Source organism: Xenopus laevis, chromosome 8S, assembly GCF_017654675.1.
Source record: "Xenopus laevis strain J_2021 chromosome 8S, Xenopus_laevis_v10.1, whole genome shotgun sequence".
NCBI classification, from domain to species: domain Eukaryota; kingdom Metazoa; phylum Chordata; class Amphibia; order Anura; family Pipidae; genus Xenopus; species Xenopus laevis.
In genome coordinates this window covers 52,307,218-52,332,783 of record NC_054386.1, presented here as the reverse complement: position 1 = coordinate 52,332,783, position 25,566 = coordinate 52,307,218, and positions in this window count along the sequence as shown.

Genomic DNA, 25,566 nt, shown 5'->3' with positions numbered 1-25,566 from the left:
CGGCCAAAGTTTTAAATGACAGGCAAGACTTTTTCATCATCTTAATCACATTTATGGGGCCAAAACATGAGATGTGAAGCTTAGACCAGTCAGTAAGAAAATTATCAATTTCCCTCCAGTCATGAAGGCCAAGCGAATGGAGGGACTGGAGGAGGAGACGGTGATCTACAGTATCAAATGTGGCTGAGAGATCAAGCAGTATTAGTAGTAAGAAATGATTATTGGCTTTAGAGGTGAAAAGGTCATTAGTTAGTCGAGTCAGGGCAGTTTCCGTGGAGTGTTGTGGCTTAAACCCAGATTGTAGGGGGTCCAGCAGGATCAAGCTGGCAGGTGGTAAGGTGAGAAGAGGCCAAAAGCTTTGAGACTTCCTCATCAGTGACAGGGGTGAAGGAGCACAGGAGAGACTGGGGAGGGTGGTGGAAGTCTAGGGGGGTTGAGTAGTGTAATGTTCCTTCTGATAGTGTCAATTTTGTTTTTGAAGTGCTCAGCAATATCTTGAGCATAGACAGATGTGTATAGGGGGGTGGAGAAGGGGAAAGGAGAGTGTTAAAGGTGGAGAAAAGTTGTGCTGGTTTTTAGAAAGGGAGTTAATGAGTGAAGTAAAGTATGTTTGTTTGGCTTGGAAGAGGCTGGTGTTATAGGAGCGCAGGGCAGATTTGTACCTCCAAAAAGTCAATTCTGAACGGGATTTGCACCAGCGACGCTCAAGTGCACGTGAGTGTCTCTGGAGCGCTTTTGTATGAGCAGTATTCCATGGTTGAAGTGGTTTGGGTCTAGAACATTTAGTTTTTATAGGAGCAAGCTCATTTAGGGCAGTGGTGAGAGTACTATAGTAGACAGAGATAGCCACATTAGGACATGAGATGGCTGAGATATTAGAGTGAAGAGAGTCAAAGGAAGAAGAGAGATGTGACGTCTACAGCTTGCAAGTCACGGTAAGTACGTGTTTTGGGAATAGTAGGGGGTGAGAGTTGAAATGTAAGCATATTGTGATCAGAGAGGGGAAATGGTGAGTTAGTAAAATTGGTGGTTGAGCAGAGTCTGGTAAATATGAGATCCAGAGCATTACCATTGGAGTGAGAGGGGGAGTCTGAGCACAAAGATGAGCCTAGGGAGGAGGTTAGTGAAAGAAGTTTAGAGACAGAAGAGTTGTTAACGGGTATATTAAAGTCACCTAGGGGAGTGTTTACTAACAATGGAGATAAATATCTGGAGATATTTCTGGAGATGTTGCCCATGGCAACCAATCAGCAATCTTTGTTAGAAAACAAAAGCAAATATCTGATTGATGGGCAACATTTCCAGAAATCTCACCAGATATTTATCTCCAATGTTCGTAAACATGCCCCTAAATGATGGATGGGATGTTAGATGAAAGAAAGTAAGGAAGCCAGGCAACAAAGTTGTCCAGAAATTGTGCAGTTGGTCCCTGGTGTTTGATATATAACAGCAATGCAGAGTGAAACAGGAGAAAAGAGCCTAATGCAGTGAGCCTCAAATGAGGAGAATGATAGAGAGGGAACAGGTGGAAGAACTTTAAAAGTAGAGCAGGGAGAGAGAAGTAAACCTACCCCACCTCCTGGTCTGTTACCAGGTCCGGGAGTATGAGTAAGGTATAGGCCCCCATCGGACAGGGCAGCAGGTGAGGCAGTGTCAGTAGGAGAAAGCCAGGTTTCAGTAAGTGCGAGTAGGTTAAAGGAATTTGCAATGAAATGGTCATGTATAGTGGTGAGCTTGTTGCAGACAGATCTGGCATTCCAGAGAGCACAGGAAAAGATTAACTGGGTTTTTGGGTATAGGAGTAAGAGTCCTGTACTGTTTGAATTTGCACCGAAGAGAAGGAGCTTGTGGCCGTGATATAACTGGGATGGGGTAAGGGCCAGGGTTTGGGGAAATGTCCCCAGCTGCCAGCAATAGAAAGGAAAGATAGACTAAGTGAGAGCAGGATTTGTAAGTTCTTAGTTTGTACGAAAAAGAGGAGTTTTGTGGAGTAGCTAAACAGAGTACTTTATATGTGTGGAGAGGGAAGGAGAGGAGAGCAGAGAAGCTGATATTTGTATAGAACTGGGATTTGGTGGGGGAGGTAGTGAAAATGTTTTATGAAGCATGAGAGTGAAAGGAGGAGAAATGCAGGATAAAGCATGTTTGGAGTAAGAAGTAACAAACTAGCAGGTACAAACAAATCTGTTTTCTTCTTATCCCAGATGGTTCACTGTGTATTGCAGGGGAATCCGGTTCCTTTTGCCTTGTCAATGCCTTGTCCAGCTGCCTTGTTTAACTGTCATTTCTAAGCACTTAGGAAAAATTAGCACTCGTGCCATGCCCAAAACACGAGTGCCATCCCCAATACTGGGCCTGAATTTAACTGATTGGGAAAACCAGAGCCTAATTATTCAATTAACCAATTAAACAGCTAACAAAGGGCAGAGTTTTACAGACACCAGAACCAGGTTTGGGGCTATAAAAATATCTCTTGTTCACGGAGGAGTGGACACAGATGTGTGCTTGAGATATTTATCAAAGAAATAAAGTAGAATTGGGGTTAACAGATACAAGTAGGGATATAAGCAGAATTACCAGAATAAGGAGTTGCAATAGATATGTAGCAGTATATGGATATAGCAGAATTACCAGAATAAGGAGTTGCAATAGATATGTAGCAGTATATGGATATAGCAGTATATGGATAAGCAGAATTACCAGAATAAGGAGTTGCAATAGATATGTAGCAGTATATGGATATAGCAGTATATGGATAAGCAGAATTACCAGAATAAGGAGTTGCAATAGATATGTAGCAGTATATGGATATAGCAGTATATGGATAAGCAGAATTACCAGAATAAGGAGTTGCAATAGATATGTAGCAGTATATGGATATAGCAGTATATGGATAAGCAGAATTACAAGAATAAGGATATTGTAATTTACCTCGCACAAGGCGAGAGTCAAGGAGTACCTGGATTTCAAATTCAGGCTGACCTTCTACCAACACTGGAGAAGGAAAAGACTGTTGATGCACCTGTGTGGCTGGTTTCAAAAGGGATACATGAAAGGAATTAGAAATTTTAAAGTTATCAGGTAGTTTAAGACGAACAGAAGAAGGGTTAATTATTTCAATGATGGGGTATGGACCAATAAATCTGGGACCCAACTTGAGAGAGGGGACTTTAAGCTTAATGTTCTTACTAGATAACCATACAGAGTCTCCTACCTGATATTTGGGTGCCTCTCTACGAGACCTATCTGCTGCTTTTTTTCTGAGCGGCTGTAGCTGCAGAAAGAGAGTCATGCACCCCAGACCAAATTTTTGCAAACTGTTTGACAGCAGAATTAAAAGAGGGCACAGGGGACGATGAACCAGTAAAAGAAAATGTTTTTAGATGTAAACCAAACAATAAAGAATGGAGATTCACCAGATGAAGAATGAGTTGCATTATTGTAAGCAAATTCTGCCCAGGGTAATAGTTCAGTCCATAAGGACTGGTTGTCAGACACATAACACCTCAAAAACTGTTCAAGGGACTGATTAACACTTTTGGTTTGACCATTGGTTTGAGGGTAATATGCGGTGGAAAAAGACAACTCAATCCCCACCAGAGAGCAGAATGCTCGCCAAAATTTCGAAACAAACTGTACTCTTTGTCAGAAACAATATTAATCGGAAAACCATGTAACTTAAAAATATTAGAAATGAATAACACAGCTAAAGTTTTGGCAGAAGGGAGGTGTGGGAGGGAAATTAAGTGACTCATTTTGCTGAACCTATTGTAAGTAAATTACCTGAGTCGCGGCGGCGTGGACGGCCGCCACGCCGCCGCGCTCCTTCTCCGGCGGCTTCCGGGTCCTAGTGCGCGCACGGTGCGCATGCGCATTATTTAAAGGCGCAGGCGCGCTGGCGTAATGACGTCAGCGCGCAATGGCACGAAATTCAAACTGTATTTAAGCCATTCATTGATACTGCTGGTTGCCCGTGATAGGATTTATCCTGTGGTTTTGCCTGAAGCCTTGTGCTGTTTGTCCGTGTTTATTCTGCTAGTTATCCGGTTTTTGACCTCTGCCTGTTTCCTGACGACGCTCCCATCTGAATCCTGACCTGTTACCCGACTACTCTACTGCCTGAACCCTTTCTGCTTGATACCCGGTTTTGACCCTTGCCTGCCTGACGATCCTTGCTATCTGCCTGCCTCGACCCAGCCTGTCTGACTATCCTCTCTGCCTCATCCTTGCCTGTAACCGTGATCCTCGGCCCAAAAGACTCTAGATACCTGCCGTGCCCCATTGCCTGCCAAAACTCTAGCCTTGCCCACTCATAAGTCCAGGTGGCACCCCAGTAGGCGGAGGGCCTTCCCGAAGCGCAAAAGTGGTCACACATACTGGTGAAGAGAGCTCTGACCACGGTGCTTGGCTCTAGTTCTGGTATTGGGTGCCGGCCGTGACATTATCACGGGCCATGGAGGACGACGATCACATTGAAGCTGCTGCTGCTGCTGCTGCTCCTCTCCCAACATCCACTGATCTGTTGCTTACTACTTTGCTGCAACGAATGGAGGACCAGGAGCAAAAGCAAAATTATCTGCTCCAGGGGTTCCATAATCTAACCCGCCAGCTGGGACCCTCGCAGCAGTCAGCTAGTTCTGTTCCTACATCCTCTGTGGGTTCCCCGTCAGATAGGGGTTCTACATCCAGACCCCAGGAACCCAAGATCGCATTTCCTGCCAAGTTCGGTGGGGACAGAACCCAGTTTTTTGTTTTTCAAGAAGCCTGCAAGCTGTACCTCAGCTTTTTCCCCCATTCTTTTCCCTCTGATGAGGAAAAGGTCAGATTCATTATGACCCTATTAGTGGGTGACCCCCAAATCTGGGCACTTAGACTGCCAGCCACCGATCCTGCCCGTTTTTCTTTAGACCAGTTCTTCCGTTCTATGGCTATTCTATACGATGACCCGGATCGCACTCTTCGGCCGACTCCGCGATTCGTAAATTACGCCAAGGTAAACGGGAGGTGGAAACTTATTGTACTGAGTTTCGTAGGTGGGCGGTGGAAACGGGGTGGAATGATACGGCTCTACGGAGTCAGTTTCGCATTGGTCTGGCCAAATCTGTCAAAGACAGCCTTGTTAACTATCCCCTATCTTCTAGTCTGGATGACCTTATGTCTTTGGCCATCCAGATAGATAGGAGACAAAGGGTGAATAGGGATGAACAGGATACTTATGTTGGGTATAAACATGTTCATAGTGCTAAGTTTTCAAACCCCTCTGTGTCTCAACCTCAGGAGGAGCCTATGCAGCTAGGCATCTCACACCTTACTCCTGAGGAAAAGGCACGCAGGCGGTCCCTTGGGCTGTGTATTTATTGTGGGGAGAAGGGTCACTTTCTCAATCAATGCACCAAGAGGCCGGGAAACGCCCAAGCCTAAATGGAGAAGGGGAGCTCCATTTGGGTGCAGGCGTTTCCTCTCCCCAATCTGCCTCTAAGGTTCTATTACCAGTTAAATTGACCTGGCCTACGGGCACTATCAAAGTGTCGGCTTTCATTGATTCTGGGGCAGAGGGTAATTTCTTGGACGCGGCTTTTGCTGCAAAATTCAAAATTCCACTGGTTGCCCTTAGTCCACCCATGAGAATCCTTGCTGTAGACAAAAGACCCTTGGGGTCTGGGGTGGTTTCCCAAAAGACCATCAACCTGTCCTTGTGTATAAGTAATCTGCATTCTGAAGAAATAGCTTTGTACCTCATTGAGGGAGCTTCCTGTCCTCTCATTCTGGGTTTACCCTGGCTCCAGAGGCATAACCCTCTGATAGATTGGGTTTCTAGGGAGGTTATTCAGTGGGGTTCTGGTTGTAGTGGGGTGTGTACTCCATCTGTAGTGGGTAATACCATCCTTGAGGGTTACCATCTGCCTACACTGCCTATTCTGACGTATTTTCCAAAAAGGCAGCTGAGACACTACCCCCACATCGGCAGTATGACTGCCCTATTGATCTGCTTCCGGGATCATCTCCCCCTCGAGGCAGAACCTTTCCCCTTTCATTGCCTGAGGCCCAGGCAATGAGAGAGTATATTCAAGAGAACCTTGATAGAGGGTTTATTAGGCCTTCCAGTTCCCCTGCGGGGGCAGGGTTTTTCTTTGTAGGCAAGAAAGACGGTGGTTTACGCCCCTGTATTGATTATAGGGGCTTGAACAAGATCACTGTGAAAAACCGCTATCCCTTACCCCTTATCTCTGAATTGTTTGACCAGGTCAAGGATGCTAAAATCTTCTCCAAATTAGACCTGAGGGGAGCTTACAATCTCATACGGATCAGGGAGGGGGACGAGTGGAAAACTGCTTTCAATACCAGGGATGGCCACTATGAGTACCTCGTAATGCCCTTTGGCCTATGTAACGCCCCAGCAGTGTTTCAGGAATTTGTCAATGACATCTTCCGGGAACTGTTGGGGGTATATGTTGTGGTTTATCTTGACGACATACTAATTTTTTCTGCAAACCTTTGCGAACATCGCATTCATGTCTGTGAGGTATTACGTAGGTTAAGGGTGAATTGTCTGTATGCTAAGTTGGAGAAATGCACATTCGAGGTAACCTCTGTCCAATTTCTGGGGTTCAACATTTCTTTTAAGGGTCTTGAAATGGATCCGGGCAAGGTGAGAGCTGTCCTGGATTGGACTCAACCCCTTTCACTGCGTGCAACCCAGAGATTCTTGGGGTTCGCAAATTATTACAGGCAATTCATCAAAAACTTTTCTGTCATAGTGGCGCCCATCACTAATTTAACCAAAAAAGGTGCTGATCCCAGCATGTGGCCCCCTGAAGCTATTCAAGCTTTTGAAACCCTCAAGAGGGAATTCAGTTCCGCCCCAATTCTACGCCATCCTGATACTGCTTTACCTTTCATTGTGGAGGTAGATGCTTCTGAGGTAGGAGCAGGGGCGGTTCTTTCCCAAAGGCACCCGACTACCAACAAATTGCATCCCTGTGCGTTCTTCTCTAGGAAGTTCCTGCCCGCTGAGGTAAACTATGATATAGGGAATCGTGAATTGTTGGCAGTCAAGTGGGCCTTTGAGGAATGGCGGCACCTACTGGAGGGGGCTAAACACCAGATTACGGTCTATACTGACCATAAGAATTTGCTCTATATTGAGTCAGCTAAGCGATTAAACCCTAGACAGGCTAGGTGGGCTCTGTTCTTCACCAGGTTTGATTTTTCTTTAACCTTTAGACCTGGTACAAAGAACATCAAGGCAGATGCTCTCTCTAGGAGCTTCGACTCAATCTGTTCTGACTCAGATGATAATTCTTCTATTATCCCAAGTGAATGTATTGTAGCCACATTGGAATCTGACCTCTCTTCCTTATTGTCCTCTGTTCAAACTGATGCTCCCTCCAACACTCCTGAGGGGAGGCTTTTTGTTCCTGAAAATCTCAGAGAACAGGTGTTAAGAGAGGTTCATGATTCCAAAATGGCAGGACACCCCGGTGTAAGTAAAACTACATCTTTGTTGTCCAGAAGTGTGTGGTGTAAGATGTAAAATCGTTTGTAGACTCTTGCCCTGTTTGCCAACGCTCTAAATCTTCTAAAAATTTGTCCCAGGGATTACTCATTCCCCTGCCTATTCCTGAGAGACCGTGGACCCATCTTTCGATGGATTTTATAGTGGACTTACCATCGTCCCAGGGGAAAACAGTAATTTGGGTGGTCGTGGACAGATTTAGCAAAATGGGTCTCAGTTGATGACATCAAGGCTGACCGCCTCAGGAGGCAATTTCATATTAAGTTTCCTGGGAAGCCTGGGGGTCCAGTGGCCCCCCCTAGAGAGGGGGGTAATGTAAGTAAATTACCTGAGTCGCGGCGGCGTGGACGGCCGCCACGCCGCCGCGCTCCTTCTCCGTCGGCTTCCGGGTCCTAGTGCGCGCGCGGCGCTCATGCGCATTATTTAAAGGCGCAGGCGCGCTGGCGTAATGATGTCAGCGCGCAATGGCGCGAAATTCAAACTGTATTTAAGCCATTCATTGATACTGCTGGTTGCCCGTGATAGGATTTATCCTGTGGTTTTGCCTGAAGCCTTGTTCTGTTTGTCCGTGTTTATTCTGCTAGTTATCCGGTTTTTGACCTCTGCCTGTTTCCTGACGACGCTCCCATCTGAATCCTGACCTGTGCCTGTTACCCGACTACTCTACTGCCTGAACCCTTTCTGCTTGATACCCGGTTTTGACCCTTGCCTGCCTGACGATCCTTGCTATCTGCCTGCCTCGACCCAGCCTGTCTGACTATCCTCTCTGCCTCATCCTTGCCTGTAACCGTGATCCTCGGCCCAAAAGACTCTAGATACCTGCCTTGCCCCATTGCCTGCCAGAACTCTAGCCTTGCCCACTCATAAGTCCAGGTGGCACCCCAGTAGGCGGAGGGCCTTCCCGAAGCCCAAAAGTGGTCACACATACTGGTGAAGAGAGCTCTGACCACGGTGCTTGGCTCTAGTTCTGGTATTGGGTGCCGGCCGTGACACCTATCCACCACCACCCAAATCACAGCTTTCCCTTGAGAAGGGGGAAGATCAACAATGAAATCTATCAAAAGATGGGACCAGGGTCTACCAGGGATAGGTAGTGGCCTTGTGACAAATTCCTATAGGTTTTAGACCTTTGACAGACTGGGCAAGAACTAACAACATTTTTAACGTATTGCTTAAATAAAAACCACCAAACATTGCGGGATAAAAGAGACACAGTTTTGTCGATGCCAGGGTGTCCTGCCATTTTGGAATTGTGAGCCTCATCCAGAACCTGTTCCCTAAGAACCTCAGGCACAAAAAATCTCCCAGGGGGGGTATCTACAGGAGTGGAAGACTGAGCTGAGAATAATAGTGTGGCGAGGTCTGTTCCCAGAGATGCCACAATTATTTCATTAGGAATGATGGGAATGCATTCACTAGATTTGGATGAATTAGATTCAAAACTCCTAGAGACTGCATCCGCCTTAGTGTTCTTGGACCCAGGCCTGTAGGTAAGGGAAAAATGAAACCGGGTGAAAAATTGGGGGGGGAGTAGACCCAGGGATGAGGTCAATTCGACAGTCATACTGCCTATGTGGGGGTAAGGTCTCTGTAGCTCTCTTAGAAAAGACATCTGCAAAATCTGTGTAAGCTGCAGGTAGACCCTCTAAAGATGTAGTTGCTACCACCGGAGGAATGCAGAACCCCTGGCATTTTAAACCCCAACAAAGAACCTCCCCTGTTACCCAGTCAATAAGTGGGTTGTGTGTTTGCAACCAAGGTAAACCCTAAATTAGAGGAGAGGAAGCACCCTCAATAATATAAAAGGTTAGTTCCTCACAGTGCAAGTTATTTGCACACAAAGACAAGACTTCAGTCTTTTTAGTCTTTAGACCTGACCCTAAAGGTTTTTTATCGACCGCTAATATCCTCATAGGAGGATTTAAAGGGGTTAGGGGAACACAAAATTTTTCCGTGAAGGCAGCATCCAAAAAATTCCCCTCCGTCCCTGAATCCACAAAAGCGGACACCTTGACAGAGCCCGTAGGCCAAGTTAACTTAACCGGTATCAAAATTCTAGAGGTAGGCTGGGGAGAGGAAACTTCTTTACCCAAATGGAGCTCCCCTTCTCCATTTAGGCTTGGAAGTTTCCCGGCCTCTTAGGACATTGATTCAGAAAATGACCCTTCTCCCCACAGTAAATGCAAAGATCGCCTGCGGGCCTTTTCCTCAGGAGATAGCTGGGATATGCCCAGTTGCATGGGTTCTTCCTGAGGCGAAGGCACAGAGGGATTAGGAGACTTGACATTGGTAACCACATTCAGGAAAAAAGATTTAACATTGGTAACACCAAAATGAGAGGTAGTACCCTTCTCACCCCTTCACTCCCTCTGTCTTCTAACGACTTGGATAGCAAGAGACATAAGATCATCCAGATTAGTAGATAGAGGGTAGTTAACTAGGCTGTCTTTGACTGACTCAGAAAGCCCAATACGGAACTGGCTGCGAAGCGCCATGTCGTTCCACCCAGTTTCCACTGCCCACCGGCGGAATTCGGTGCAATACACCTCCGCATCCCGTTTCCCCTGGTGCAATTTACGAATCGCGGAGTCGGCAGAAGATGCACGATCCGGGTCATCATAAAGTACAGCCATGGTTTTAAAGAATGTATCAAGGGAAAAACAGGCAGGATCTGAGAGGGGCAAATTTGGGGATCACCCTGTAATAGGGTCATTACGAACCTCAGTTTTTCTTCACCAGTAGCGAAAGAGTGGGGGAAAAAGCTGAAGTATAATTTGCTTGCCTCTGCTCATGTTCTTCCAGGCGCTGTAACAGTGTGGTGAGTAGTGCATCAGTGGGGAAAGGGGCAGCGGCAGCGGCGTGACCTTCTTCGTCCATCTTTGGCCCGTTATAATGTCACGGTCGGAACCCAACACCAGAACAAATGCCAAGCACTCTGGTCTCGGCTCGTGCTTCACCTGTAGGGTGACCGCCTTTGGCCTCGGGAGGAGCCCTCAGCTACTTGGATACCACCAGGACTTAAATTAGAGGTGCAAGGCCAGATGTTCTGGATAGGCAGAGGGGCACGACTATTAGCGAGAGTCTTTGGGCAGAAGGTCGTAGTACAAGGCGTTAGGCAATAGAGTAGTCAGATCAGGCCGGGTCGGGGCAGACAGAGAATAAACGTAGTCAGGCAGGCAAGGGTCAAACCAGGAAGTCAATCAGAAGGGTTAAGCAGATGAGGTAGTCTGTATTCAGGCAAAGGTTAGGATCCAGAGGTCAGAATAGTCAAAAGCCAGTAGGCACAACAGGAATCAAAACAGGTTCAAAACAGGATAGCAAACGCTCAGAAAGCAGCAGGAACAAACTCCTATAACGGTCAATGTGTAAAAAGAAAATGTACATTTAAATTTCACGCCAGCACGCCTGCGCCTTTAAATCCAAAGGAGGCACGTAGTGCGCTCCCTAAAGTACTGGCGTCTGAGGCACCGAAGATTTGTGCGGCGGGCATCCCCGCCGAGGGGACGCCAGGCGTTCTTGCCGTCCTCCCACTAGACCACCAGGGTGAGTCTTTATTACAATATCTAACAGGAGCAAGATGACTTGCATTCCATATGTGTCCATCAGACAGTTCATATGTGTATGGTCCTCTCTGGCATCTCAATTCAAGTGGTGTAGTAAATTTAGATTGTCCTTGTTTCTGTATTCCTGGTTTCTTAATTCTGACTAAAGATCCAGGCTGACACCACATTTTCTGTCTTTATAAGCCTTGCATTTGGCTTGTTGATGTTTCACAATGTCAGCAGTAGATGATTTTGTAAGCACAGTATTTTGTGGAAGTTCGATGTCTGTAACATTTAACTTAGTGCGCATGTGTCTGCCATGTAATAATTCATCTGGAGATGATTGGGTTGTTGCTCTGTAGTTATGTAGGAACTCTGTTGTAAATACTTTCCAAGATTTCCCAGTAAGATTTGCTGTCTGTAGTGCTTCTTTCAGACTTCTGTTGAATCGCTCGATGTCTCCATTTGCTTGTGGGTAATACACTGAAGATTTCCTATGCACAATATTCCTCTCTCTAAGAAACTCAGATGAGACAAACTGTGATCCATTGTCTGATATTAACTCCTTTGGATTACTTTTCTGTGGACGACTGTAGACAGAAATGCTATTACTGTAGCTGATGTTATATGAGAAACAAATGCAATTTCAAGCGATTTACTTTAATAGTCTATCAAAGTTATATCAAATCTACAGTCTATAGGAGCATCGGTAAAAGGACCAACAATATCAATAGCAAGTTTTTCCCATGCTGAATCAGGAAATGGTACTGATTTTACATCTGGTCTCAACTTAACTTTGTGTACAAAGTTCTTTGCACAGCCCAGTGAAGTGTTGCTTTGTGGTGGCTGTGTGGCAGGCACTGGTGCTGTAGTAATGAGACCATCAAGTTGTAGGTTTAATGCAGCAAAGAGATCCCTTCCAAGTATAGCAGTACCTTTATTCACAATGTAAAAGTCAGATTTTGCAGTATTTGATTCAAATTGTACAGTCACTGGCAAGCAACCAAGCACAGGGATTGGATCCTTTAAGTAATTGACCAGTCTCAGGGCAGGTGCAACAAGCGGATCTTTTGCAAAGTATTTCAAGAAAATATCCTTTGGTAGTATAGAAACTGCTGAACCTGTATCAAGAATCAGGTTAATGGAGTGCAGGGTCGGACTGGGAGGCATGGGGCCCACCGGGGCTACTGCCCCAGGGCCCCCTCCAACCGCCACTGCCGCTCCGGAGTGCTGCAGGGGGGCTAGTGCGCATGCGCACAAACGCGGTGCCGCGTTTGTGCGCATGCGCGCGGCGCCGCGTTTGTGCGCATGCGCGCGGCGCCGCGTTTGTGCGCATGCGCAGCCATTGTATTCTACCGCGACCCCAAACAAAGTGGGGTCGCGCCGCCCCACTAAGTAGCGGATCTGGGCCGGCGGGGCCCACAAGAGCCCGGGGCCCACCGGGGTTTTTCCCGGTGTCCCGCCGGCCCAGTCCGACACTGATGGAGTGTCCCTTGTCAGCAGAAGCAGTACTGACACTGACAGTGCATCTAAACTTGTCTGGAATAAATGTACCAGCTTTATCTACACTTAATACTGTAACATTTGTTGTAGTGACTTCATGAACATCTTTAGCATAACTATGGCAGATCTTAGCAAAAGGTCCTACTTTTGTGCATTTGCGGCACCGTTTAGCTTTTGCAGGACATGTAACATGATTTGCAGTGTGTTGTGTTGAACCACAGCAGAAGCAGTATTTTCAATTTGTATTTGTTGCACGGTTTTGCAGTGTAGGTGAATCCCTTTCCTTAAAGGGATACTGTCATGGGAAAAAAAAAAAAATTCAAAATGAGTCAGTTAATAGTGCTGCTCCAGCAGAATTCTGCATTGAAATCCATTTCTCAAAAGAGCAAACAGATTTTTTTATATTCAATTTTGCAATATGACATGGGGCTAGACATATTGTCAGTTTCCCAGCTGCCCCAAGTCATGTGACTTGTGCTCTGATAAACCTCAATCACTCTTTACTGCTGTACTGCAAGTTAGAGTGATATCACTCCCTCCCTTCCCCCCCCAGCATCCTAACAAAAGAACAATGGGAAGGTAACCAGATAACAGCTCCCTAACACAAGATAACAGATGCCTGGTAGATCTAAGAACAACACTCAATAGTAAAAACCCATGTCCCACTGAGACACATTCAGTTACATTGAGAAGGAAAAACAGCAGCCTGCCAGAAAGCATTTCTCTCCTAAAGTGCAGGCACAAGTCACATGACCAGGGGCAGCTGGGAAATTGACAAAATGTCTAGCCCCATGTCAGATTTCAAAATTGAAAATAAAAAAATCTGTTTGATCTTTTGAGAAATGGATTTCAGTGCAGAATTCTGCTGGAGTAGCACTATTAACTGATGCGTTTTGAAAAAAACATGTTTTCTGATGACAGTATCCCTTTAACACTGTATTTTGCCTGTGACTGTGCATTAATAGACCACAGTGCTGAATTCACAATCTGTACATTTCCAGAAGTTCCCTGACTGAGAGTTTTAGCCTCTGCCACTGCTGTTTCAATTTGGCTAGCAACTGTAATAGCCTTTGCAAGGGTTAAATCCTGCTCTAGGAGCAGTCTCTCTAATGCGAGGTGAGTTTGTTTTTTCCACTATTTGGTCTCGATTCCTAAAGTCACAGGTAACAACCAGCTCTCTCAAAGCTGCTACAAATTGTTCTTTGTATTCGCCATTATGTTGTCCACGTTGGCTGAATTTATAAATTTCTGCAACCACATTTACTCTTGCCATGAAAAAGTTCTTTATAGCAGTAAGAGCAGTTTCATAAGTATCATCAGGTAATGGTAATGTATAGAATATACGTTGTCCCTCTGCTCCCAGGCAGTGAATAAGTAAAGCATGCTTTCTAGCAGCAGAAATCTCCCCTTGGTCAACAGCAATAATGTAGTTTTCAAACATACGGATCCAAGCAGTAAAAGGTATGCTAGGCTTACCAGGGTTTGGAAGAAAAGGTGCAGGCTGCTGAAGAGGTAGAAGAGCAGGCTGTAAAAAGGGTTGGCGACCCTGATCTAGATGGTGTAAGATTAACAAGATGGGGTTACAGTAACAATTCAATCAGTGCTGCCTGTCAGTGTTGCTCACCATGCAGCCCTTGCATTGTTGTGGAAGGACAGCTCCAGGGCCTTAACTACAGTTAAAGAGTCTTGTACCTAAACCTACAGTATGTCCATACTGATAAACAGTTTCTATATCACATTCTACACCTCATTCCCAGCATTAAAGGAGTTCAATTTTAAATTACTGTATATACTCGAGTATAAGCCGAGTTTTTCAGCATCCAAAATATGCTGAAAAAGTCTACCTCGGCTTATACTCGAGTCAGTGGGCAGTATCTGAGATTGCAGTCACTTTTAATCATTCCTATACCAACAGTTCGCTTGGGGAGAGGCTGCAATATCACACAGCGCCCTCTGTTGGTTATATGAAAGAATAACAGTGCGCCCTCTGTTGGTTATATGAAAGAATAACAGTGACTTCAATATCACACAGCGCCATCTGTTGGTTATATGAAAGAATAATAGTGACTGCAATATCACACAGCACCCTCTGTTGGTTATATGAAAGAATAACAGTGCACCATCTGTTGGTTATATGAAAGAATAACAGTGACTGCAATATCACACAGCGCCATCTGTTGGTTATATGAAAGAATAACAGTGACTGCAATATCACACAGCGCCCTCTGTTGGTTATAGGAAAGATTAACAGTGATGGCAATATCACACAGCACCCTCTGCACATGGTAGTGGGACAGTGGGACAATGCACACAGTAATCCGTTTGGCAATTCTCTGTCACCATCAACTTTGCAAAGAAGTCTGGTTGATCGCTGGGGGGGGTTGCTTTGGCAGAATGTGCGCTGCTGGGAGACAGGGCTGTAGTTGTGTCTAGGCTTATACTTGAGTCAATAAGTTTTCCTAGTTTTCGTAGGTAAAATTAGGTACCTCAGCTTATACTTGGGTCGGCTTATACTCGAGTATATACGGTAACTTTTAGTGTGATGTAGAGAGTGATATTCTGAGGCAATTTTTAATTGGTTTTCATTCTTTATTATTTGTGGTTTTTATTTTGCTTTTTATTCAGCAGCTCTCCAGTTTGCAGTTTTAGCAGTCTGGTTGCTAGGGTCCAAATATCCCTAGCAATCATGCATTGATTTGAATACAAGACTGCAATATGAATAGGAGATGGTGGGAATAGAAAGATGAATAATAAAAAGTAGCAATATCAATACATTTGTAGCCTTACACAGCATGTATATTCAGATGGGGTCAGTTTTTTGAAAGCTGGAAAGAGTCGGGAAAAAAAGCAAATCATGAAAAAATTATACAAATTAAATAATGAAGACCAATTGAAAAGTTGCTTTGAATTTGTCATTCTATAACATACTAAAAGTTAACGTAAAGGTGAACCACCCATTTAATGATTGTAAATTCGCCCCTTCTTTGGTGAGAAATCTAATGTGGCTCAAGGGCAGGCCTTAGGATCTGCAAGGTGGTTGTTGTCACAATGCCTGTATCGTTAATCCTCACTGTTCAACCCTTTTTTCCCACTTCTGCTTTTTTAATCTCTCCCTGCCCACCTATTTTCCCCATAACTTTCACCCCAGTTACCTCCAGCTTCACTTTCCCTGTGTTCTTGCTCCCCTCACACATTCTGCTTTGGGGCACTATTTCCACTACAGTATATGAAAGAACCTTTCTGTAGCTTTAAAGCAGTCACAGATTTTATTATGTTTCCTAAATTAACAAACACATTTGGATTTGGAAGCGGAAGTGGTGGTTCTTGGTGAACTGGGTGAAGTAAAGTTACAATACATCTCACTTCCTCTTCTGCATAGTTGAAAACGGATGTAAAATAATGATCAGTGTAATGCATAGGATTGCTTGTACTCATTATAGGCAAAAAGGGGGGGTGGGGTACCATGTGTCACACAGATTTCATTTCCCGGGGGTGTTCCATCTTTGTCAAAAATAAATCTATACCTCCAACTGGGCATGGCTGCATGATTTTGTATTTGTCTACTATTTTGAGCTAACCTTCACATTCATATAATGCCCCTCGAATGCCCTCTCTATTGAAATGTAAGCAGGTGGGGGTTTTTGTACTGTATTTTAGCATACTCTTGATTTATTTTATCTTGTCTTTATTGATTTTAAATCTTACACAGACTTTATAGGCCAACAGTTTTGACAGCTATTGCAAGCATTCAAAATCGCATTTCTACATATAACATATAAGGCTGCCACAGTTATAAAGCCGAAGAACTGTGTTTCCAACCAAGGTGAAGGTAGGGTAAGAGGTAGGGGGAGGGTGGATACATTGTGAGTGTCAGAAGTCTAACCACAGTAGCCTGCATTCCCATGTCCGGCACACACTTTTGCATTAAATCAAATCATACAATCTTTATATTCCTCCCTTAAACAATAACCATGTGGCCCATTGAGCCGTATAAGCTGTTTTGTTGTGAAAGCGGAGCGTTCTTCGAAATTTTGTATTTCATCCACTTTCAATAGCCAATCCTTAACTGAAGGCACTTGTGACGATTTCCAAAACAGAGGAATCAATAGCTTAGCAGAGTTTAGTAGATGTGGGAGAGCTGAGTTGTGAAAGTGAGATCTATCTTCTTGCGACAAATGAAATAAAAGTGAATAGGCAGGATCATCAAGGATTCTTCCATTTGCAATATGGGAACAAAGGTGAAGGACTGAATTCCAGTACGGTACAATCAAGGGGCAAGCCCAAAAAATATGGAGTAAGGTGCCCTCTCCCCCCTTACACCTCCAACAAGTGCGCGTTGTGTTTGGGAACATTTTATGTAGCCTTGAGGGCGTATGATACCATTTGGTTAAGATTTTGTAATTCAGCTCCTGAATCCTGCTGCATCTGGAGCTTCTCATCAGTGTGCATATTATATCTTTAGCCTCATCTTCTGTGAGGTTGATATTTAAGTCTCTGCTCCATGCTTTAAAGAAAGGTAGATCAAGTAAGCTGCCAAGGTCCAAAAGGTTCTTATAGATACTGGAAAGGGTATGTTTGGGAGGTTCTCTAACATTGCATAAAGCTTCAAATTTGGTAAGAGTCCTGCCAAAGGTACAGTCTCCCCCTTGTTTGTTATAAAAAATTTTGAGTTGGTTATACTGTTAGGGATGTCGCGGACTGTTCGCCCGCGAACTAATTCGCGCGAACATCGACTGTTCGTGTCCACCGAATGTTCGCGAACGTCGCGCGACGTTCGCCAATTTGGGTTCGCCTTAGCTGGCGCTTATTTTTGCCCTCTCACCCCAGAGCAGCAGATACATGGCAGCCAATCAGGAAGCTCTCCCTCCTGGACCACCCCCACACCCCCTGGACCACTCCCCTTCCATATATAAACTGAAGCCCTGCAGCGTTTTTTCATTCTGCCTGTGTGTGCTTGGAAGAGCTAGTGTAGGGAGAGAGCTGTTGAGTGATTTGAGGGACAGTTGATAGTAACTTTGCTGGCTAGTAATCTACTTGATACTGCTCTGTATTGTAGGGACAGAACTCTGCAGGGATTTGAGGGACATTTTAGGTTAGGTAGCTTTGCTGGCTAGTAATCTACCTTCTACTGCAGTGCTCTGTATGTAGCTGCTGTGGGCACTGCTTCTGATCTCTCATCTGCTGACTGCTGCCTGTAACCCAATAGTCCTTGTAAGGACTGCTTTTATTTTCTTTTTTGTTTTTTTTACTTTGCTACTGTAAGAGCCCAGTGCTATTAGTCTAGCTGTGTTGGGGAGTGGTACTGGTGTGCTGCTCCTCCTAGTAGTTCACCACTACCAGCACCAACCAGAGTCAAAATTGTTACAAAGTATCTTATTTGCACCTGTTAGCTGTTCTGAGCTCTCTGCCAAAAGCTAATTAAGTTAGAAACTGTTTTTTTTCTGGCTGTTCAGTTCAGAGAAAAGAGGGACTGGTGTGCTGCTCCTCCTAGTAGTTCACCACCACCAGCATCAACCAGAGTCAAAATTGTTACAAAGTATCTTATTTGCACCTGTTAGCTGTTCTGAGCTCTCTGCCAAAAGCTAATTAAGTTAGAAACTGTTTTTTTTCTGGCTGTTCAGTGCAGAGAAAAGAGGGACTTTCCAGTACAAAAGAGGGACAGGGGGTTGAGTGGTCAAAAGAGGGACAGTTGGGAGGTATGCAAGTGCCACCTAGCTGTGTGAGCTTTTTCACATTCTGTCTAAATAACAATAATAATTCCGTGTCCGTAAACATCACCTGAGTGATGTTTTTACAGCAGCAATAATATATTCCGTACCCACTACTGTATATGTTGCCCTTGCAGGCATTGTTTGCCCAGTCTTTAACCAAGTGCCACCTAGCTGTGTGAGCTTTTTCACATTCCGTGTCCAGAAACATCACCTGAGTGACGTAGTGTGATTTCTGCCCTTTACAGCACAAAGCGCAGCGCTGTGTCAACAATGTATTTTTCAGATACATTTTTGCCCTTGATCCCCTCTGGCATGCCACTGTCCAGGTCGTTGCACCCTTTAAACAACTTTAAAATCATTTTTCTGGCCAGAAATGTCTTTTCTAGCTTTTAAAATTCGCCTTCCCATTGAAGTCTATGGGGTTTGCGACGTTCGCTACATCCCTATATACTGTAAGTGCATAAGGGGTGTGAAAGGACGTTGCTGCTCTAACTTATCTTTAGTTACCAGTTTGCATTTGTCTTGTAAATTAATAATTTGCAGCTGATCGTCGATGAGCCAAGATTTAAACTGTTCTTGCGTAGTGCTGGTAGGAAGTCAGGGTTGTTCGTAATTGGCAATAATGGTGATGGATATTTAGTTTCATTTGTTTGAGGCTGTCCCAGATTTCTAAAGTGTTATTAAGCAAAGGATGTGCTTTAGTCAGTAGCCTTCTATGAATTTTATTGATCCAAGGGAGATGCAAAAGGTGTATTGAAGTTACCTGCTGTTCCACCTCTATCCATACCTTGTTATCTAAGTGATGCGACCAGTCCAGTATCCTGTTGAGGATGGTCTCCTTGTAGTATTTGCAAAGTTCAGGTAACGCAGTTCCACCCAGAACTTTGGGTCTGGTTAAAATGTGTTTTCTAAGCCTGGGTTGTTTATCTAGCCAGACAAATTTGGTAATGGCTGCTTGAAATTTGTCCATCCAACTTTTAGGGTGTTTGAGTGGGAGAGCCTGAAATAAGTAAAATACTCTTGGGAGCACATTCATCTTACTATGTTTATCCTTCCGAACCAGGAAAATGTAGAAGAACTCCATCTCTTTAAGTCTGACTCTAGTTTTTTATAGAGATACGTATTGTTGAGTTCCCCCCACGTATTGTAGTCCTTTTTTAATTTTATGCCCAAATAAGTTATTTCGTTAGACGCCCATTTGTATGGAAAGTTTTGGGAGAGACCTCGTATGCTTCGTGCCGGTAAAGAGATATTGAGCACGTAGGATTTGTTCTGGTTTATCTTGAAGTTGCTGGCAGTCCCGTACCCTGACAGAAGATTGTTTAGATTTGGTATTGATATGATAGGGTTTGTTACGAAGAACAAGAGGTGATCTGCATAGGCTGCAGTTTTATGATGTCTGCTACCAATTTCAAGCCCCCAAATATCCGGATTGTTGCGTACAGCAATTAAGAGTGGCTCCAGTGTCAATGTAAATAGGGTAGGGGAGAGAGGGCAACCTTGGCGGGTACCGTTCTTTATGAAGATAGGATTAGAACGTAAGTCGTTCACTTTAACTTTAGCAGTAGGGTTATTATATAAAGCATATATCCATTCACATAACCTAGGACCAAATCCATACTTTTCTAAGCATTCAAACATGAACCTCCATTTAACCCTGTCAAACGCTTTTTCCGCGTCAGTTGACAGCAGAAGCATTTGCTTAGATCTGGTTCGAGCATGGAACAGTAAATTTATTAATCGGTTCGTATTGTCTCTTGCCTCTCTATTTGGGACAAAGCCAACCTGTTCTGATCTATCAACTGTTCAAGTATATGTTGTATTCGTTTCATAATAATTTTGGCCAGTAGCTTTATATCATTGTAAATCAATGAAATGGGTCTGTAACTACCTGGGTCAGTAGGGTCTTTGTTTGGTTTCAGCAAGAGAGTAATTTGGGCTTCCAAGGATTGGGGTGAGAGTGTGCTTCCCGTCTGTAGCGCATTATAGGCCCTGCATAAATGTGGGGACAACAAGTGCTGGAATTCTTTATAGTAGGACATGGGAAATCCATCTGGGCCAGGGCTTTTACCTGCTGGCGTTGCGGAGATTGCTGTTACAATCTCTTCTACCGATATGTCAAGATCTAATTTTGCACTTGAGGCCTGTGAGAGTCTAGGTATATTCTGTTGAATAAGGAATTGTGCAGCAACACGTTTATATGTGTTCTCATCGTTCAAAGAGGGGTTATCTGTCTGGTATACTTTTGTAAAAAATTTCTCGAATTCTGCTGCTATTTTGTCAGTGAGGTAATTCCTAATTTTAGGAATGTAATTTTTGGCAAGTTTTTGTTTCAAGGCGTTGGCCAGTAGCCGACTGCATTTGTTGCCATGTTCGTAAAATTTATGTTTAATTAATGTGTGTATTCGGTTAGCGTATGTGTTAAGTCTAACGTTTAGTTCCTGCCTAGCCTCAGGGAGTTCCTGCGCAGTTTGTTGTACAGTGGACTGCTGGTGCAGTAATTCTAAGGATTTAATTTTTGTCAGCAAAGTTTGTATATGCTGTTTGTGAGATTTTTTCTTCCTGGCACCTATTTCTATCAGAGTGCCTCTGATCACGCACTTGTGAGCTTCCCAACAAGTTACCGATGAGGTCTCCGGTGTCGAGTTTTCTTTAAAATAGTTCTGCAGGTTAATACCCAATTCTTTGACAAACTCTGGGTCTTTTAAAAGGGATTCGTTAAATCTCCAGGTTTTGTTGCGTTTGTTTAAATTCGGAAGGAATATACTGACAGAAATAGCTGAATGATCGGAAAAAGTTCGCACGTGAATTCGTGAGTCTTGAGCTTCTGCCAATGCATGTTGTGAAAGAAATATGTAATCTATACGCGTATATATGTCATGTCTTGCCGAGTAGAATGTGAAATCTTTGTCTTTGGTGTGATGGGTACGCCAGACATCAACCAATTGTAATTTGTGCAATAGTTTTCTAATTTTAGTACTTGTTGTGGGTGGGGAGCTTGACTTCCCTGTGGAGCAGTCTAAATGTGGTTCTAATGGCACATTAAGATCTCCCCCTAAAATAAGAATTCCTGACATAAAATGTTCCAACTTTTGGGTTATTCTAGAGAATTCTTTCCCTTGGTCTGTGTTAGGTAAGTATATGTTAGCAAACGTGTATGTTTGCTGTCCAATTCTACCTTTAATAAACACATATCGTCCTTTGTCATCACTTTTAGTAGCATCAATAGCAAAATTCAGAGTCCTGAGATGAGTATTGCCACTCCTTTCGTTTTTGTATCCTGTGGGGAACTGGTATAAATGTCTGGGAAGAAAGGATTGTTCCACCTGGGCATGTGTCCCCTCTTAAAATGTGTTTCCTGAATAAAGGCAATTTGAGTTTTATGTCTCTTTAGTTCAGCTGAAAGAAGGATCCGCTTTTGTGGGGAGTTCAGTCCGTTAGCATTAATTGAAATGAGATTAAATGAGTTGTGTGCGTTAAATGCCTTAGATGGTGTCATGCTACCAAAATGTATTACTTCAAGAGTAACTGGGTATGAGTAGGGAAGGGGGGGTAACAATTGAAATTTGGTAAATAACCAAAGTAAGTATTTACACTCACCTTCTGTGGAGGGGGGTGAGTTACTCTGCTACCTACTGGGTTAAACTAACTCCAGGGTAGTATTAGTTGTATATATGAGTATTTAGGAGGGAAGGTGGTGTGTGGTAGGTGTCTTGAGCGATAACCTCGCCCCCGGGGCCCGGACACCTCTCCTATGATGGGCCATCACGTCAAACCAGTAAAGGTCACTACAACAGGTTAGTTTACTTTTCCTCCCTTCTAATCTCACTACTTCACCTCTATCCCTACTCCTCCCACTTAACAATCTTTCTAGAAAAACATGCATTACAAAAATGTTACAACACAATGAATTAAAACATCTGCCGTATGACCATTTCTGACATGTCCGAGTCTCCAGCATTGTCCCAATGTAACTGAAAGGCGAGACTGCCATAAACATGTACAATCGTACAAAATTATTGAGATATCTTCCCTCTCCTCTCTCTCCTTCCTCCTTCTCTTCTGCTCTTCTCCTCCTCCTTCCCCTTCCCCCCTTCCTGATTGTCCTTCCTGAGAGCCACGGACATACCAGCAAGGTCACCACTCCCACAAAACATTTGTCATTGTGCTGATAACCATGTCTCAGGGGTCATAAGGTAGATCCTATGAGGAACAGAATGTTAATATAACTTAGCACTGTCATGTTGTTGAGTGTCTATCTCGTCTCTTTCGTTCTCTTTTCCCTGTTTAGTTATACGACTAGTAAATTAAAGATAAGTGATAGGCAGGTCAACAACATTGCTCACTGCCCTCGTTACATCGTACAGTGTTCGTACATAAATAGGAAAGGGATATCCTTCGTGTAACTGTAAAGGAAGGCATTATACAGTACAGTCTGATTCACAATGGTACCAATCATCAAAAACATGTTTGTCCATGGCATTTCTGTATGTATTTATTTACGGTAGTCATCTAATGATACTCTATCAAACAGTCTTGCGCTCCAGTCCGTGATGAACTTGGACATAAAAAATGGGTATTGCCAATCGTATGTAATTGTAACTTGAAAATGTTCTGCACAACAATAGAAGACTCCAATAAACCATGTAGTGCCCCTTAGCAGGTCATGCAATGAGGAGAAAAAAAAAAAGGGGGGGGGGGAGGAGAAGGGAAGGTCCCCGATCCAGGGAGATAGTAGGTAAGCATCCGGGCATGCCATAATATAGTTGCCTCTATATGTAGAGGTGTATAAATTTTAAATGCAGGCCTTTGGTTATGAACAGTTAGTTCAGGTTCAGCAAAGATATTAACATATCAAGGCCTAAATGGCCGCTTAAACATAGAAATATTACCCAACGGTTGTTGCTGTATGTGGTAAGGGTTGGCCTGTCAACAGCAGTGGGAGTTATGCCTGTTGAACAGGATCATGCTGTGGATCTTCTGGTGAGGGGCCGTGCACAAATCTCGCCCAATCGGATAGGTCTGGTGGTGGAACGCCGAGATTGCGAAAAAATTGTTCCCCATCGTCTGGTTCCTTCATGATGAAATTCTTGCCATTGTGACGGGCTATCAAGGCGAATGGGAAACCCCATTTGTATTGGATGTTTTGTTCCCGCAGTTTGCCTGTAGTCTCCCGTAGCAGCCGTCTCTGCGTGATGGAAGTCAGTGCTAGGTCTTGGTACAATTCAATGCTGTCCTCTTTGCTCCTTGGCAGTGAATTTGTGGATACAGCATAGGATATCACAAGGTTTGTCCGGCCTTCCTCCAGCTACTCTATGGAACCGGTCAATAGGGATGTCTTGATCTTTGTCCTGGCCCAGTAGATTGTTGAACAGCTCTATGAGTAGTTGCTTAGCTTCCTCCGGTATACCTCTTATCCGGATGTTGTTCCATCTACTGCGGTTCTCTGCGTCCTCTAAGCCCCTCCGGAGCAGATAGATTTGCCTAGCTTGCGTTGAAATGGCCGACTCGTGTTGGGTAAGATTAGATTCCATCTCTGTTTGGCGCGCTTCAATTCAATCCGTTTTAATAATCTCAGTTTCAGTACGCTGAGAGGACTTAATACTTTCCAGGAGCTGGATAAGGTCCTCTTTCGTAGGCAATGCGGCTATTATCTCCGGTAGCCCTCCCGCTGCTACGACTGTTCTCTGATGTATCTGGCTGTTTTTCGAAGAAATCTGCTATTTCTTTTGCCTTTTTGGGCGCCGGGGTTTTTTGGCTGAGTGGAGTATTAGCTATTTTAGTCGATTTGCCCATATTCCCAGCTTTTCGAAGCAGTTAAGCAAGGTTCCCGGGTCCCGGTGCGAGGAGCTATAGGTATGTGCGTCTGTTCACCCAGCCATTCAGCCACGCCCCCACTCTTGATTTATTATGCAACATTACAACTGTATAGTGTATCCATTAATTACCTCTTAACTGTATATGAGGATCAAAGTTCCTGCTAACCCCAGAAGACCATTTAAAATCTGTCCTGGCTCTGACACCTTGGCCTTGAAAGATTTTTTTTTCCAGCAGCAAGGTATCCGCAGCTGGCTTTTGTCTGGCCGCTTTTGTATAGACATCTCGTCTCGCCCTCTGGCTGCTTTTACTGGCTTGCTACTCGGCTTTCCTGTGGGTTTAGGGAGAGGGTCAGACTTCTGCAGGCAGAATATGCTCTGGCTGAACCTGGGTTTGGGATCATTCATTTCTTCTCTTTTCTGTTTCTCTGGGAATTAAGCCCTGCACTGGATCCATGTAACAGAACTTATGCCCCTCTGGCTGCCTTTTCTTCAGTCTGAATTTCAGAAAAGACAAGCAATGGGAGTTGCCCCATTGTTAACCATGAGGTAAAATATCATATAGGTAAATTCTCATAAGCACAACAACTTAATATAAAGCAGTGATCCTCGTGCCCACTCCACAACTCCCTTTTTTGATGAAGGCGTATAATATTGCTAGATTACATAGAATGCAGGTTAAAAGCACAGTAATAATTAAAATATATGCTGCCATACTATGTCTCCACTGGTTAGTTTGCTTATAGTTTTGCAGTAGGGTAAATAGGGAATTTGCTGCTGGCCCCTTGGAAAGAAAAATGTCTTTCAGTAAAATTTCAAATTACATATTACACTAATAATGGTTGGCTGATTATTTATACATAGCATTCCAGCTGCAACTCACAATTCCCTTTGTGGCCAAAAGCTTGGCCAGGAACCCTGGGAGATGGAGGGCTACAGGTTGGAAAGTCCAAATTTGTATAGATGCTGCATTGAGGATGGAGGAAATGGCAGTTGCTCTCCAAACTGCACTTTTCTGACTGCACTTGTATGTACTGTAAATTATCCCTAAAGTTTCAAAGATTAAAGTCCAGATTTTAACAGAAACATGTCATTATGACTTAAAGGTGTACATTGGTGCACAATGCAATCATGCATTAATACAGAAAAAGTGGTATATCTGTGTGTACCAGGTGCATCAAATAAACCTGCTCTCTTTGGAAAACAGTGGGATCTATTTATGATTATTGTTAGCCTCTCCGTGTCTTTTTAATATTTGCACATATTATAGGGTTTGAGGGAAGTGTGGGGCAAATACTAAGTGCTTGTGCACTGAACTAGATAGCCTTATAGTAATCATTTGCACCAAGATTTTTGCAAGCACTTTCACAGTAAAAAGTGCTCTTTGTTCTTAAAGAGATACTGACACTAGACATGAAACTTTTTTTACATCTATCATAACATTAGCTTTGAATGCTATTTATTATTTTGCTTGATGC